This window comes from Lissotriton vulgaris, chromosome 3_1, assembly GCF_964263255.1.
Source record: "Lissotriton vulgaris chromosome 3_1, aLisVul1.2, whole genome shotgun sequence".
Classification (NCBI taxonomy): domain Eukaryota; kingdom Metazoa; phylum Chordata; class Amphibia; order Caudata; family Salamandridae; genus Lissotriton; species Lissotriton vulgaris.
The window spans coordinates 890,216,038-890,232,784 of NC_141689.1; the positions used below are offsets into that span (position 1 = coordinate 890,216,038).

Here is a 16,747-nt window from a genome sequence, read left to right on the forward strand (position 1 = left end):
CAAGTTCATGCGGAAACTTGTAGGTCTACCCCAATCCTCTCCATCTAAACCACTTTGTCTGGATATGGGTTGTAACCCAATAAACGAAATGGCAAGGTACAGACTGGTGGCTTTTTGGAGACGTATTTGGACCTCTCCTGACCTTAGCCTTTTTGCTAATGAACTTGCAGAAGTAAGATCAATTTGGGGGTCCGGTGGTATTCCATGGCTGCGTGCAGTAAAATCGATCCTGGTTGAAATGGGCCTTGAACAGTTGTGGGTTTCCCCGGGATCTAATATTTTTCCATCAAAACAGGAGTACAAGGCACTTTATTGGGCCTCTGCTTCTGGCTCCGCTAGTTTAACAGGAAGGTTCCTGACTCACAAGTTGGATCCCTTCCTAGAGAACTATTGGGACATTATCACTAGGCCACTTGACAAGAAACTTTACCACCAGTTTTGTGTGGGATCCTTGCCCTTGAATTCGTTCACTAAAAACTGGTCTAATGGAGTGAGTGAATATTGCCCTTGGTGCCCGGGACACAATGAGAGTGTGGGTCATCTTCTATTTGCCTGTTCGATTTATCAAGCCCCTCGAAGTAAATGGATTAAACCCCTTTGCCAGCGACTTAAATACAAAGGGTGTGCTGAGGCTATTTGGGCACTTAGAACTAACACCTCTGATGTGATTGTTGTGAGCGTAGCCAAATTCTTGGGGTGGGCATGGGTGATCAGAACGAGAAGTAAGCAGAAATGATTAAGATCCTGTCTCTTTTTTAATTCCAACTTTTTTAATTCCAACCTTTTTAATCTTCTTTAATTTTTAGGTCAGGTCTGTCTTTGTATTGTTAAGCTGTTTAATTGTAATTGTAAAAAATTGTTATATTCTATATGTATGACTTTCATGAAATTTGAATTTGTATACAGTAATTGAAACTATAATTGTGTTTGCTGTAATACCAACTCTGTATAATAATCTGTAAGTCCAAAACTTCACGTTTAAAAAAAATGTCTTTTATGATTTTATTACCGAAATAAAGACTTTAAAACCTGAAACCTGAGTGCTTGTGTAACAGTTCATCTAGTGTGGTGTGGCAGCCATTTGAAGATCTTTAGTAGCATACAAAGGATGTGGAAGTAGGTCGCGCTTTCTGTGTTGACTTGTGCTGTCATGTCTAGCTTATTTTACAGGATTTCACCACATTTCGTGGATCGTCGGTGGGTGTTGACCCTAAATCTATCGGCTACCAGGTGGGTCCCTTGATTGAGGTCTTGTTTCCGAAGACCGGCACTTCTATTTTGTCAGAGTTGTCTTCAAGCAGTTGATTCTTATTCACTCTGCCTGCATTGTCATGCAATTGGTAAAGTTGGTTCTACTGGTGGTTGTCAGGGAGAGGATGAGCTAGGTGTCCTTGACATAGGAGACGATGGAGATGCCTTTTCATCGGATGATGTTGGTGAGCGGTGTCATGTGGACGTTGAACAGGGTCGAGCTGAGAGATGACCCTGGGTAACCCCGCAGATCAAGCTCTTGTTCTCCAATGTTAGGAGTGGCAGTCTGGCTCTTTAGGTTCTCCCTGTGAGTAATAACTAAGAAATTCCAGTTGAGTGTAGGTCCTTGGATTCTGATCATGTGTTATTTTCTGATGAGTGTGATGTGTAAAACTGTGTTGAATGCCACAGAGAGGAGGATGAGGGATGCTGTGTCTCCTCAGTCCAGATGATCCGACTGTCGTAGGTGGCTGTGATGAGTGCTATTTTGGTACTCTGCTCTTTTCTGAATCCTGATTGATTGTTGTCCAGTAGGTTGTGTAGTTCGAGGTGGCTTGTGAGTTGCTTGTTGAGTGCCTTCTCTATCAGTTTGGCCGGGTAGGGGATCAGGGAGATCAGACAAAAGTTGCTCAGTTGGCTCGGGTCAGCTGACAGCTTCTTGCGGAGGACGTTGATCACTGCATGCTTCCAGTCTTCAGGGAATGTGGCAAATGTGATGGAGGTGTTGATGATGCGGGTGAAGGTGGTGCTAATTGGTGAAGCTCCGAGGTTGTAGATGAGGTGGGAGCATCAATCAATTGGGACCTCTGAGTTAATGGCCTCCATGATTGTTGCTGTGTCTTCTTTGGTGAGAATTTTCCATTTGGACAGCTGGCCATTTTAGTTGGTCATGGAAAGGATGAGGATGCGAATGCTAGGGTCTGTTTGTTGTGTGAAGTTGCTGTAGATTTTTGCAATTTTGCTGTGAAAGAAGTTTGATAGGTCGCAGCAGAGTCCCTGGGAGGGTGTGATACTACTGATGGAGGTAATGGGTATGGTAAATTCCTTGATGATTGAGTAGATCCCTTTGATACATTCAACTAGTATTATTTTCTTGGTGTCTCTCTGTTGCTGGTGTTAGTGTCTGAGTACAGCCTTGAAGGTGGTTCTATCAGTGGTTTTGTGGCTGGATTTCCATTTTATTTCTAGCTGTTTGCAGTGCCGTTTAGAATCTCACAAGTGCTCTGTGTACCAACTGGCCTTCTTGTTAGTTCTTCTTTGCTTGTTGGATTTTATGGGTGCGAGCGGCAAAGTAGGGCTGTGTTTGATGCTGTTGCTGGTGGTGAAGAAGGGGTCCAGTGTATGTCATGGGATGTGTGTTTGTTCTGTCACTAGTTGAGCTAGTCCAATGTTGTTCAGGCTTTCGAGAAGTGGTATGGAGCAGGGGTCGGCTCTGTCTTCAAGTTGGAAAATAAGGTCGCTGAGGACTATGAAGGCTATGGAGGTGATAGTGAGAGGAGCGATGAATTCAGTGATGAGACTGGTGAAGGTAGCTTGTGGTCCGGGTGCTTGATAGACGAGGCTTACATTTAGGGTGAAATGGTCAGAGATTTGCAGTTTGAACTGCTAGTGTTCCATGAATGGGGTGACTCTCCCTGAGGAAATTTAGCATTTTGATGGAGTCTTTGTAGATGACTGCGAGTCCTCCTCCTGGCTTGTGAGGGTGGTCCTCTCTTGCCACCTTGTAGCCCGCTGGGATTTCCGCAGTGATGTTGGGAGCCAATGTAAAGTTGAGCCAGGTTTCCATGAAAAAGAGGAGGTCCAGTGCATTGCTCCTCAGCAGATTTCAGTCAACTGTTTGTAGAGAGATAGTGTGTTGAGTAGAATGCATGTGAGTGAGTGATGGGGTGTGGGTATGCTGTAGCATGTGGTGTTGATGGTGTTGCTGGTACTTGGCTGGGATGTTTGGGTAGGTTGCTGCAGGAGAACCGGCTGTGGGTGCAGGTGTAGGCTCCTCTCATGGTGTGTGGCACAGCGTGACAGCAGCAGGAGAGAGGCACCCAGGGTTGAGCAGTCGAAGGAGCACTGCGAGGTATCACTGAGGGCGATTGGTCCTGGGTTTGTGGCATTGAGCATGGTCCAGGCTCATATGAGCACAGACAGGCTTGCCTTTGGCGTGCCTACAGCATGCCAGTGGCACGACGGGAAGTGTCCACCATTGAAGTAGGTCCAGGGAGGGAGGAGGAGTGCGGGGTCAGGTCTGCAGAGACAAGGGAATGAGATGCAGCAGGAAGAGCAGGTAAGGAGCAGAGGGAGGTGAGAGGTAGGAAAAGGTGCAGCAGGGCCTGCGAGGAGTGTGACAAAGGGTAAGAAAGCCTAAAACGGGGCGACAATGGCACAGAAATCAGTGAGAAGAGCAGAAAGGCACTAAGGGGTGAGAAACAAAACAAGCACAGAAAAACAGGTGAGGCACAAAAAGGCACAGAAGGGTAAAAGAGCTTGGCAGAAGCTAAGGATCAGGTGTGAGAGAGTGGGAAGAGACAGGGGAAAGTAGAAGGAGAGAGATGGGAGCCTCGAGGCGAGGAACCTGGAACTGAAAGGGCCTTGACTAGTCCTCCAACCAGTCACAGGTAAGTGGGGGCTGGGACTAGGCACTTGCTCAATGGGATCACACAGTGGCTGCCATTAAGTAGTTCCTTGGAGTGGGAGAGTGGTGTGCGGGCTGCAAAGATAAGGGAAGGAGACATGGCAGGAATAGCAGCTAATGAGCAGGGGAGGCAGGAAGTGGGAAAAGGCATGAGAGGAGGCCTGACATGGGGTGAAAAGCACCAAAATGAGTGAGCAGGCCAGACAAGTAGTAAGGGGTGAAAGAGTTTAGCTGAACAGCAAATCAATCCATCTTGTGCCCTTCAACACCACTTCATTTTATTTATTTATTTTAGGTTTTTATAGAGCGCATAGTCACCCTCGAGTATCCCAGCGCTGAAACCTCGTACTCCTCAAGGGGGGGGGCAAGGGAGACTTCAAGTAGATCAAGGAAAGAGGAGGGTTTTGAGGGATTTCCTAAATCTTAGAAGGTTTGGTTCCGCTCTAAGGTTCGGGGGAAGTGCGTTCCATTTTCTGGCCGTGTTTACCGAGAATCTGCGGCCGCCAAAGCGGGTTTTCTTCACCCTAGGGACCACAATAAGGTTTCCCTGTTCAGACCGGAGCGCTCTCGGTGGTCTGTATGGGGTGATCCATGTGCTCAGAATGGGGGGGCCAGCGTTGTGCAGGGTCTTGTGGGCCAGGCAGAGGGCCTTGAATGCGACTCTTTCCCTCACGGGGAGCCAATGAAGCTTTCTCAACGCTGGTTTGGCCGATGTTCTTGATGGGGTGTTTGTGAGCAGGCGGGCTGCGGCATTTTGGGTTTTTTGTAAGATCTGGTAGGTGGCTTCCGGTGCGCCGAGGTAAATGGCGTTGCTGTAGTCTAGCCTTGCTAGCACTAGACCTTGGATTAGCAGGAGGCGGGACTTGAATGGTAGTAGGGGAAGTACCTTTCTGCATGATCTCAGAAGCCCATAGCAAATGCCGGCAGTTTTCCTAGCCTGAGTCCTAAAGGTGAGATCTGTCTCAAGCCACACTCCTAGGCTCTTGACCTCTGTTTTGGGGGAGGGGGGGTCACCCATACAGGCGGGCCAGATGTCAGGTGGAAGACTCGAGGATTTGTGGCCGAGGAGCAGGATCTCTGTTTTTGACCCGTTGAGCTTTAGGTCAGAGTCGCTCATCCATTGGTGGACGGTGGAGAGACAGTCACGCAGGTTGGAGGGTTTTAGCTTGGGGTGTGAGAGAGTCACCACCAGCTGGGTGTCGTCAGCGTAGCTGACGATCGTGACTCCGAATGGGGCGACCAACTCCTCCAGTGGGGCCATATACACGTTGAAAAGCGTGGGGCTCAGTAAGGAGCCCTGAGGCACTCCACACCGGAGGGGAATTGGGGGGGAGCGGCTTTCTCCTTCCCAGACTTGGAAGGAGCGTTGGGAGAGGAAAGATGTGAGCCATCTCAGCGCACTGTCTTGTATGCCTGTGTTGTCTAGGCGCTGGGCTAGGACCTGATGGTTGACAGTGTCGAATGCCGCGCTGAGGTCCAGGAGGACCACTGCCACTGATCCTCCTGTGTCAATGATTTCCCTCGCTTTTCTACGGCCGCCAGGAGGGCGGTGTCTGTCCCCTGACCTGGTCTGAAGCCGGTTTGGGAGTTTTTTAAGAGAAGGTTAGCCTCCAAGAAGTGGGGCAGCTGTTTATTTGCAAGCTTCTCTGCAACCTTCCCTATCCAGGGGAGGAGCGAGATGGGTCGATAGTTGGACAAGTCCGTGGGGTCTAGTGATGGCTTCTTCAATAAGCCTTTGACCACGGCCTCCTTCCAGCTTTGGGGGACTTCTCCTTGGGTAAAAGAGGTGTTAATGAGGGCCGTGAGTCTAGCTACAATAGTCCGAGCGATGTTTTTTGTGAACCGTACGGGCACTGAGTCGCTGGGGGTGCCGCTTTTCGTGGCTGCTAGGGTGGTTGCCACTTCTTCTTCCGTAAATGGTCCGAATGAGGCTAAACGAGGGAGTTCGGAAGAGTCCGTGGGATTTCTTGATGTGAGGATACAATCCTTGGCTGATCCGGGGGGGGCCTGATTGGTGGTGGGTAGGGAGGAAAGGATTTTCTTTATTTTGTTATCAAAGAAATTAGCCAGGTTGGCGCATTTTTCCTCGGCTGCTTTGGGGTCCAGGGCTATCTGCGGGGGGGCTGGGACATGGAGAAGCTCTTTCAAGATGGAAAAAGTCTCCTTAGCAGAGCACGCTGAGCTCTTTATTCTTTCCTCAAAGAAGGAGCTTTTTGCGCTGTGGAGGGCTTGTTTGTATGCCTTCATGGTTGTTTGGTAGGCGTTTTTGTTCGTTACCGATTTATTTTTTCTCCAAGTCCGCTCCGTCTTTTTGCACTCCTTCCTGAGGATGTTCAGGGCCGGAGTGTACCAGGGGGCATGGTTAATCCTTTTTACATGCTTGAGGACGCATGTTAGTGGGACGAGGCTGTCTAGGGGGTTGGTGAGCCAGCTGTTAAACTCCCTATCGGCGGTGTTGGGGTCAGTGGAGAGGGGACCGTCGGATTCCCTCAGCTTCACTTCCCATTCTTCTGGTCTTAGCTTGTTCCAGCGTCTGGTTAGAATCTTGGATTTCTGTTTAGGAACTATGGCGGGCTGATAGGACCAGTGCATGGGGACCAGAAAGTGGTCAGTCCATGGAAGAGGGGTAGGGTCTTGTGTTTGAAGATTTTTGATGTTAGAGAAAACTGGGTCTAGGAGGTGCCCTTTCTCGTGCGTGGGTTTCGAGTTCAGGAGCAGGAGGTCAGCTGACATGAGGTCTGCTTGGAGATTGGCGGCCGTGTTATCTGCTTTGTCTAGAAAGTGTAGATTCAAGTCCCCTAGAAGGAGGAAGTTGGGCGTTTCTAATGTTTTTAAAAGGATGTGGTCCATCAGCGTGCTTGGGAAATCACCTATCGCGCCTGGTGGTCGGTATACCAGCAGACCCGATAGTGAAGTGGTGGGGGAGATCTGGAGGGTGAAGTTACTTCATACATGAGAATTAAAATATCATGCCAATACATAGAATATGAAGGAAGGATTATCATCTCTGTAACTATCCATGAGCCCTACAAAAAAGTTAGCTGTTCTATGCTGCCAGGTGGGATGTTGGCGTTATAAAAATTAATTATCAGGAGACGTTGATCTTTGGAGAGACAGAGTATGATGGCCTGTACTTTGGACGAGCTGATAGAAAGTTCTTGCCAACTGACACAAAAAAATAAAGAGATAATGAAATCAACAAACCACCCCTGGCACTGCCAGAAGGAGAAGGAATGGCTCGAGCATGAAAAGATGTAAAACCACCCAAAGAGATAATATCAGGAGCAGCCCAGGTTTCTTGAAGGCAAATGAGATTGAACTCAGTAATAATGACATATTTCATCTGAAGCCGCACTTGACAAGCTCACAATGTTTCAGCACAGGATATGTCTATTGTTTAGATCTACTGCATGAAACTTCCCAGGAGCACCACTGTCTTCAGAAGTAGGGGCCTTTGAGACAGCATCATAAATAGGATGTCAATCATTACTCTCCATCTAACGCAAAACCTGATCTCTATTCCGGGATTCTATATTAACCCCTTCGATGCGGGTGACAAAGCCAGCTCTTCACGGGCGTTACCTGCGCTACGCGGATGATGAGCTGGCTTAGTCACGTTACCCGCGATTTTCAAATTTTAAGCGCACAGCGGGAAAACCCGCTAACGTGCATGCGGTTAAACTTTGGTTTGATTACATTCTTCAAGGGCATAGGGTCAGGGTCACAATTGTTACTAAAGGTAACACATGAGTATCATTGGTCGACAGAGCATTAGTTATTTGACTCAACAGTCTGCTACCCAAACCTATATGGTCAACATAAATTACAACACATCCCTTATAAGACTCTTAGGATCCTTACCAATCCACCCAACCTGTCTGACCATGACAACATGTTTGGACAGCTGCCGCCCATTCCTCTGTCTGGTATTAAAAGAGTGCATCTTCATGTTTTTGAGCTGGAGAAAGTCCTCTTTCAACCCTTCCCTTAATTGGGGAACATTTCCTAGAATCAAAACATAAGGCGTCGCCTTTAGAGGGAGATGCAAAACGATGTCAGAATCGGGATTAGAAGACAATGGTTCGGGTGTATTAAATAGATACAGAGAGTGCCTAGAGCTCAAAGCTCCATTTTAATAAACCACTACACCTTCCTCACATGTTCTGATTTGGCCATTGGAACCTCACCCAAAGAACTGGCAAATGTTGAAGTGGGATCAGCTACATTGTCTTGCCGTGGAGTGTCCACTGTGGGCAACTGAATGGTTTGCACCAGTGACAGGTTTAGCCTCAATGCCTATCTGTCCAAGGCAGTTGGGCAGATAACTAACTCTAGGCTTGAGTCCAGTGGTCAACATGGATAACCTGCTTTCAATCATAGACAGCCTAGTGGAATAGTCACCAAAATGTTCTTTATTAAAGATTCCATTATAATTACAAGTTTGTCCAAAATGGGCTCCAACACAGAAGAATCAGAAATCTTGGAATGTTCACGAATTGGTACAGTAATATGGCTATTAGTAATTCTTCCATTCGGAGTCCTATTTTCTTTCTTCTGTTTTCTGGCTGGTGGAGTGTCAACAGATGATACTGGCAAGGGTTCTTGATCCACGTGGTGGTAGTTGGCTTTAACAACCGTAAAGGTCCTGCTGTTCGACAGTCCATTTTGGGGAGGCCCTCAACTTTTTTTGTTTTGATCTGTGCACATCAGATACGGGGGTATCTCGCCAACTGCAACAAAGGCTACACAAGGAGAATGAAGACCCACTCGTTCCTCAACAGTAGCAATTTCATCCCTTAATGATGTTGGAAAATTCATAATTGAAGCCTTATTAATGAGAGTGCCCTTTGAGGAAGAAGTAGACGAAATGGCTGCCGACTTACATTTGACCATCGTGTAATCCTTTTCTAAAGATGTTAGAGGGATGGCCCGGACCCAGTTTCAATCGGCCGCAGACAGGTACAGACGGGCCCGCCTGTTCCGCATGCGTCCTCCACGCCACAGGACCTCCGAACGCCTTTTATAGGGCTATGGCTCATCCTTCCTCCTCCTGCAAAGTGGCACTGGGGGAAAGTGAGTCCTTTCCCCTATGATGATGCAGCAAGCAGTCAGCGGTCGCACCATGCCGTGAGACCTCCAAACGTGCTGTATAGCGCTCTAGCTCCTCCTCCCTGCTCCTGAAGAGTGAGGGCTTTCCATCATGACAATGCAGCAAGCAATCAGCAGTTCAATGAACTAATATATTTATAAACTCAGATAGGCATCTATATAGTGCTTATCTGCATGTAGTCCAATAACAATTGCACTGCATGCAGATGAGCTGCAGAATATTTTCTCTTAAAATCCGGTCATGTTGCTTGGATATCTCAATATAGTTTGTTTCTGGGTACTCCAGGGGCTATATTTCGCTGATGAAATTATCCATGCTGGTTTAAATTTTCTTTATTTATTTAATACATATCAAGAGTTGCTTATAAAGTTTTATAAATTGCCATCAATTCCAACTCGCTTCTACGATGAATAAAGTTCCCAGACATTAGGCTAGGAGTTCTTGCGGCGAGCTGCCTTAGCCAAGTTCCAGGAAGATCCCTTAGTCAGACAGGATGTAGATACTTATTTGCCTAAAAACCCCCAAATGTGTTACATTGTTTCTGTAGGGTCTGCTACAAGCATTCTACCATAGCCACTTGGATAAACACTGAAACCTGCTTTCCACGCTGCAATCACTGTCATTGCAGAAGACACTTTTAAGTATCAAGGTTCCAAAACATGCATTCACAATCATATGCACATCACACACTTACAGTGACAGGTAAGGGACTCCAGTTATGTGGCACCGAACTTATCCCTAATGGCGCTGGTAGACCGGATTCTAGAGGTACAGATAAAGATTGTGTGCCCTAAAACAATGAACCCCACAATACCTATTGTTTGAGGAGGGCCATCTTCCAGTAAGGTTGGGGGCACTCTTTTGCTGCCCATGGTGTGTCCTTCAGAGAGTTAGTGCTGTTGTGGAGCAAATGAAGCACCAGACTGCCTAATTAGACGGGCAAAAGTGAAGTGCACTGGTGGAGAGCAGAAAGCAGGCAGTTACTTTACAAAGGGAAGTGATTGCCAAGGGCATTGACTCGTGTCCTAGCACATTCACTTTTAGCTTCTCTCCTCTATTACCCCCACCGCTGCATGTCACAAGAGAGATACCAGGGGCCTCATTTATGAAGCCTTGCTTCAGTTTTGCGCTTCTGATGCGTCACATTTTGTGACGCACCGGTGGCATAAAACATGCCTCCTGATGAGCACTATTTACATAGTGATGCATCTAAGCAGATGTGTCACTTTGTAAACCCCTGCGCTACATTATACCTGTCAGGTATAATGTATGCAGGGGGGGGGGGGGTCTTTAGATTTCACTGCATCACTTCTAGGACGTTGTTGCGTCAAAATCTTGCACTTGCCTCACAGCAGGCGTAAGACTGACGCAAGCCCTTTTACGTGGGGCAAATGACGCTTTGCTGGAGTTGCGTCACTTTTGTGACACACTACCAGCAATGCGTCACTTTTGCGCTTACAGATACGTCAGAAATACTGAGGTATCTGTAACTCCTTGTGACATGATGCATCATACATTAAAAATGATGCATCAGGTATGTTGAAAGGAGTGCGCACTAAGAAGTGACGCATCGCTGCTTTCACGCAGCGACGCGTCATTTCTCATAAATGAGGCTCCAGGTGTATACTTTTGACCTCGCTCCTCCCATGCTCCTGTTTTCGTTCTAGAATTCACAGGCATCTTTACTTTCTTTTCTACTGTGTGCTGCTTGAAGCATTTTCTAAAGCGTCAAAGCGCGCTTCTTTCTCTCCACATCCATGCACGTCACCCTGACACAGCGATCTGGAGAACAAAAACAAAGGCTGTGCGGGCAGTTGTCCTTGCTTTCTTTCTGTGCACATTCAGCAACAACTTTGCTATCTGGAGCTGGAAAAGATACATTGTTGTAAGAGATGTTTTTGTTTTATGTTTTTCAGTACTAATGGCACAGGCTGGCTTCTTTTTTGCTGAATATATGTCATTGACCTAGTACCCTGAAATGAGATTAGCGAAAAGCATGCAACAACAAAGTTTAAAGGCCTTGCCAGTGTTTTTGTTCCAGTGACTCAGACCACGTTCAGGGGGCACAGGGCAGGCAGCGGCAACTAGATCCCAAATGTGGTGTTTCGGGTGCTTTGCCTCTGGTGTGCTGGAGGGAGTTCTACTATGACTCTGAAAACTGGTCCAAAAGCTCTCTTTCCATGCTTGACTCTCAGGGTAGCACTGGCGAGGGCTCGAAAGACTCTCAAAGAGGTAGTGCAGGGAGCAGAGACTCAGACCTCAAAGTCTAACAACAGACACAATACCACAACGTCAAGTAATTAGCAGCGCAGCCAAAATGAAATGCTACACTCAGTAATTGGAGTTCAGCTACAGATTTATAAAATATACTACTGGACTCTAACTCCATTCCATTGTTCCCACACCAACCGCAGTATCCCAGCACAAGAGAGAGCTGCAGTTGCCGCCATATTACAGCCTTCTTAGCAAAGTAGCTGCAGTTCCCACACTACTACTGTGACTTAGCAGGAAAGGAAAATCCATGGGCGAAAATATGAATATGTGAGCAATTACTAAATGAGGGTACCCATAAGACAGTTCATATCTTACAAACTTGCTAAAGTGTTCATACTGGTAAGCCTTGCTCCATTCAATATGCAGCTCTATCCAATTACTGCATGAGGCGGTCTCTCAACACTGCCTCATCTATACCTGTCTGTGAGAATGTGGCTGAGCACTGTGGTTGCTGCGGTGAACCCTTCGTGGTCACTTGAGCAGCATCTCTGTCAGTGGGCACTGGGTCACAGCTGGAGCCCTGCCTCTCAGATCTCATCATTGAAGCAGCAGCACAGTAGGCATTTTAAGCATGTGTCAGGAAGCCAACGGGATGCTACGGCGATGCCAATGTCTTTGTTCACAACAGTCAGGGCAGGAACAGAACAGGTCCCTGCAGGATACCAAATGGTACATTCCCACTCAGTGGCCATCTAAACAATGCAGGCCGGCTGAGTGACCCCATGACAGATCAGGTCAGCACCCATAACGCTCCTGTCAGATCTCATTGATGCTACCCACACCAGGAGCACAATTGGGTTTCTCCTCCACAACAGTCTCTTCTTCTGTATGGACAGGCACTCCCCTTACCTTTCTGAGCAGGTAGGCACAATTCAGTTGATATCAACTTATCTCTGGAAGAATGGCTCTCAGACTGATGTCAGCAGTGGATTACAGCAACTCTTTGAGCACTTTGTAGTGCACTCCTTTCCATGGTCAAGAAGCACTTGACACTGTAACAAAATGGGTGGTTTTGGTCCCACCTTTATGTTAAGGTTTTGCCAAACAGGAAATGTTGATCCACTGTCTAAAGCCCAGAAAATGTTTTTTTTTGGTGGGTGGGCGTAATATCATTTTCTACAGTGCAAACACATCCTTTGTGCCAGATGATAGCTCTCATAACAGGTAGTAATGATGCTGGTTCCAAGCAGAAGTTTCACAAAACATGAGTACCTGAAGGGTGAAGACTCTGCACCTACCTATCATCTTCAGAAGTAGCACACAAGGAAACACAAAAGGCAGGCCCTGTCTAAAACTTCATTAGCTTTAACAACAGAAACTGCTGACTCACCACCAATACATAATGGCATTGCTCAGGTAGGATTATTCAGCAATGACCCGCTAATAGGTCCTCATAGAATTCCTAAGAGCATCCCGCACACTACCCTCCTACATTCCATTGTTTGGGGCTACTCGCTTAGCTCTAGGAATGGAACCAATACACTTCCACTGGCTGGGGAAGCAGTAGCCCATTCTCCAGACTTGTGTCAAAGGCAGAGACCTTTGACACAAATCTCTGCCAAAGGTCAGTGTTCATTTTTGGTGTTATTTTGTGCAGGCATGTAATAAATGATGTGCTACTACGCCCGTTCATGGTTGTTTGGATCGATATGAAGGATTTGGAGATCATTATTTTATAATTTTCAGATGAATGAGTACGCTCTTTGCATTTACTGAATATATTGTTCGGTGTGATATTGCGTTTACAGAGCCCTGATGAAGTCACTTGGGTTATTGTACCCATGATGAAACACGTGTTGGCTACAATAAAAAATGGAGTGATTTCTTGAACCCAGAAGGACTTGCATTTGATGAAAAAAGACTAAAAAGATAAAGGATTACAACAGAAGAACACAACTATATATATATTGACTCATTATGGTTTTGGAATGATGTTTTGCTCAGGGGCTGTATGAATATGTAATAAATAATGTGTTTTCAGCTTGCTCTGCACCCTGGAAATATGATTATAGTATCATTTTTAAATCGATTTTAAGACACATATAATTCCTCTAGAATTACTGTTATATATAGGAGCCTTTCTTTGTACTAAATATAATATACCTATGCACCTTGGTTCTCATATGTGAGGGGGCACTAATATCCCCTTGTTCGCTCACAGTCATCTTTGACTAGCTCCCTTTCTTCTAGATCTACCCACTTAAACTTCCCCGTCTATACCTTTGAATAAGGGTTTGGATATGTCATTTCAACACAAACCTACATTTACATTAGTTCCTCCTAAATACTTGTTTGTCTGCTGCTGCTGGGCTTCTCCTTTGTCTAATGTGGACTGTTCTGTTGGCCTGGAACACATCCAGTTTACAGGGGAGTTTATTTGCACACACTTGTCGGAATATAGAGCTCCAAAACCAGTTTTATTTCTGTACACTCCTGAATGCCCTCTAAGTAGAGGTAGTAGATTGTTTAATCTTCCTCCTCTTCATCTGCACCGCCACCACCGCCTTGTCCCTTCTTGGCATTTTTTCGCTTGACACGACCAGGGCGACCACCTCCGTACGGTGAGCGCAGAGAGAAGTCAATGTGCTTCTGGGAGTCCAGGCGAACGATGAATGATGGGATGTTCACTACCTGTTTACGGACACAGATGTGACGCTGGCGAATGAGTACACATGCATGGTGAATTGACTTTGCAAGGCCAAGCTTGAAGACTTGCGTCTGCAGGCGTCGTTCCAAGAAATCCTCAAATTTCAGACCCAGGATGTAATCCAACTTCATCTTGCCTTCATCCAGTACACCGATATGCACCAGCCTTCTCAGCAGGGCGTTACCTTCAAAATGACGCTTGGCATCCTTTTCGTCCAGTGTCAGCAACTCTCCGGCTGCTTTGCGGATTTTGGCAAGTGTGAATTTCACCCTCCACACTTCACGCTTATTACGAAGACCATATTCCCCAATAAGTTTCAACTCCTGGTCCAAGCGGGATTTCTTGAATGGACGGCGGGGAGTCACATAGGTCTTCCGACAAACCCAGCTTCTGGCAATGGGCATCTTGGCTTAAACGCCTCGCGAGCCACAGCGAGGAAAAACACATAATAAATAATGTGTTTTGAGCTTGCTCTGCACCCTGGAAATATGATTATAGTGTCATTTTTAAATCGATTTTAAGACACATATAATTCCTCTAGAATTACTGTTACATATAGGAGCCTTTCTTTGGACTAAATATAATATACCTATGCACCTTAGTTCTCATATGTGAGGGGGCACTAATATCCCCTTGTTCGCTCACAGTTATATTTGACTAGCTCCCTTTCTTCTAGATCTACCCACTTAAACATCCCCTTCTATACATTTGAATAAGGGTTTGGATATGTCATTTCAACACAAACCTACATATACATTAGTTCCTCCTAAATACTTGTTTGTCTGCTGCTGCTGGGCTTCGCCTTTGTCTAATATGGACTGTTCTGTTGGCCTGGAGCACATCCAGTTTACAGGGGAGTTTAATTGCACACACTTGTCGGAATATAGAGCATTTCTCTGGAAGCTTTGCTTGCGGCAATTTGTTGCTGGGCAAGGATGCACAGGTTTTACAGACTTTTCAGTGTATTTGTCAATGGAAGTGGTTTACGTTTTTATTCTCCACTTGCATGAGATTATGGATTGAGACCAAAGGGCACATTTTCTAACAAATGAGGGAGCAATGTGTTACGCCAAAATGTGACATTTTTTAAACTCTGGGATGTGCCGTATTTGCAAAAATAGGCTTACCCCAGGGTTTCCCCTAGCGCTGGTGCTAACAAAGCTGCATAGCGCCAGCGCAGACACCCATGCACCATGTTGCAAGGGTGCCTGTGCTGCAGGGGTGATTATTTATGTGCAGGAAGGCGCACTTTCCTGCACATAAACAATAAGTAATGGCGATTTGCTCTTTCTATGTGTGCTGCAGAATACCTTTCTAAGACCGGGTATTACCAGGCCCTAGTTTTTGGCACTGCCCCAGCCTTGTAAATTTGGGGCAGCATCAAACAGCAATCGGTGTTTCTGTGAAATGCGCACAGCAACACCCATTGCCTGCCCCTTTGCCACAGCAGACTGCTGCAGAAAGGGGCATATTTACAAGGTGGCATTAAGCCATGTTAAGTTGCTTAGCATCCCCTTGTAAATAATTGAAATAGTGTTACGCCACCGAAGTGTCAAAAAACGTGACGCTCTGGTGGCGAAAGGGGCTTGTTAATATGCACTTAAGTGTGATGTTCGTGTTGGACTTTTATATTGTATAGACTACGCTATGACCACCCTAAGCAGGATTATCAGTAGTTACCACCCAAGTATTCCTGGTGTGGTTACCATCAGAAATGCCAGGAAAACATTCATCAATATAAAATGCCTCCATCAGACTTATGAAGTAACATTTCCAATCGAGACATGCCCTATGGCAAAAAGTATATAAATACAGCAGTAGGTCTCCCCAGCTCAGCTTGAATTATTATTCATCAGTTTCTGAAAGTGCACTTCTTTTTATCAAATACCACGTTCCACTGTGGACAAACAAACTCAATTTAACAGAAGAAAATCAATTTTTGAGAACAAAAACTGTCTTTAAAATATCAATTTTCAGACTTTAGGAAATGCACGGTCCAAAAACATCAGCTTTTCATTTTCATCAAGTACTCCCATGTACAAAGGCCTCATATGGACAGACTACTTTGAATACCCAGGTATTACAGTCTTGTGCCACAGAATCTCACATAAACAAATGATGGACGGAATGCTGAATGAATCATACGTTCACCCCCAGTCAAGAGATCAGGGTTAAATCCATCATTTTTTTGCTCACCATCCCAGCCCAGTTTAGACCCAGCCATATGCAAATCAGTCTTGACCATGTGCCTCATGGGAACAGTCCAGACTGAACAGCCAAACCAGGTCCTCCCTGGACCAGAAACAAGCCTCCTGGGACCGGTTTCAGGTATGTCACCCTTCATCAGCCAGGCTAGCTTGAATCCAGTGGCACAGTGAGCAAGGGACCAATCCCACTTAGGGTGAAAAGTGCTACGCAAACAAATGATGGACTGAATGCTGAATGAATCATACATTCACCCCAAGTCAAGAGATCTGGGTTAAATCTATTGTTCATTTGCTCATCATGCCACCCCAGGCTAGACCCAGCTGTATGTAAATCAGTCTTGACCCTGTGCCTCATGGGAACAGTCCAGACTGAACTGCCAAGCCAGGTCCTCCCTGGACCAGAAACACGGATGTCTGTATTATATCAATTATGCCCACCATAATACTAGGGCCACAGTTGGGCCAAGGCTTGAAACCATAAGGGTCAAGGCAGAGACCATATATCAGTCATGACCATTATTACACCAGGAATACGTAAATGTAGGCCAGTCATTCTCCCAGTATATAAATGATGGCTGCCAGTATACCACAACTAGACCAAAAATACCACAAATAGTCAAGGATGATCATTA

The 16,747-nt window shown here is 46.1% G+C and overlaps 1 pseudogene; it reads right to left on the reverse strand.

The window, feature by feature from the left end:
* Positions 1–13,664: 13,664 nt before the first annotated feature.
* LOC147727170 (small ribosomal subunit protein uS4 pseudogene) lies at positions 13,665–14,344 on the reverse strand (annotated as a pseudogene).
* Positions 14,345–16,747: the final 2,403 nt, after the last annotated feature.